The sequence below is a fragment of the Aplysia californica genome, unplaced genomic scaffold (assembly GCF_000002075.1).
Source record: "Aplysia californica isolate F4 #8 unplaced genomic scaffold, AplCal3.0 scaffold00309, whole genome shotgun sequence".
NCBI classification, from domain to species: domain Eukaryota; kingdom Metazoa; phylum Mollusca; class Gastropoda; order Aplysiida; family Aplysiidae; genus Aplysia; species Aplysia californica.
Window position 1 is genome coordinate 753,115 of NW_004797579.1, and position 338 is coordinate 753,452.

The following is a 338-nucleotide window of genomic DNA, read 5'->3' on the forward strand; positions in this document are numbered from 1 at the left end:
TGGAAAGAAAGAAATATCTCAAAGGGCAGCATGAAAGCAGAACAAAGTAGAAGCCATTTAACGAACATCTTGAAAAAGCTGTCAAACCATCTCCTCAGAATGGCAACGCATTGTTGAAGCAACTTTGTTTGATCATCGCTTCGCACTAATTCGCACTTTACACATTTGGAAATTCGCCGATTGGAAACTGTCCGGGCAGACAGAAATCATTAAGTATTGAAGCATTTATTTCCTACCTGTCGCCAAACTCTAGAAGCACTCACAGAAATTAGAAGGAAACGTCTACGTAATTTCTCTTCTTCTCTCACGCCCTACTAGACAGCTAATCGGCCGTTTGT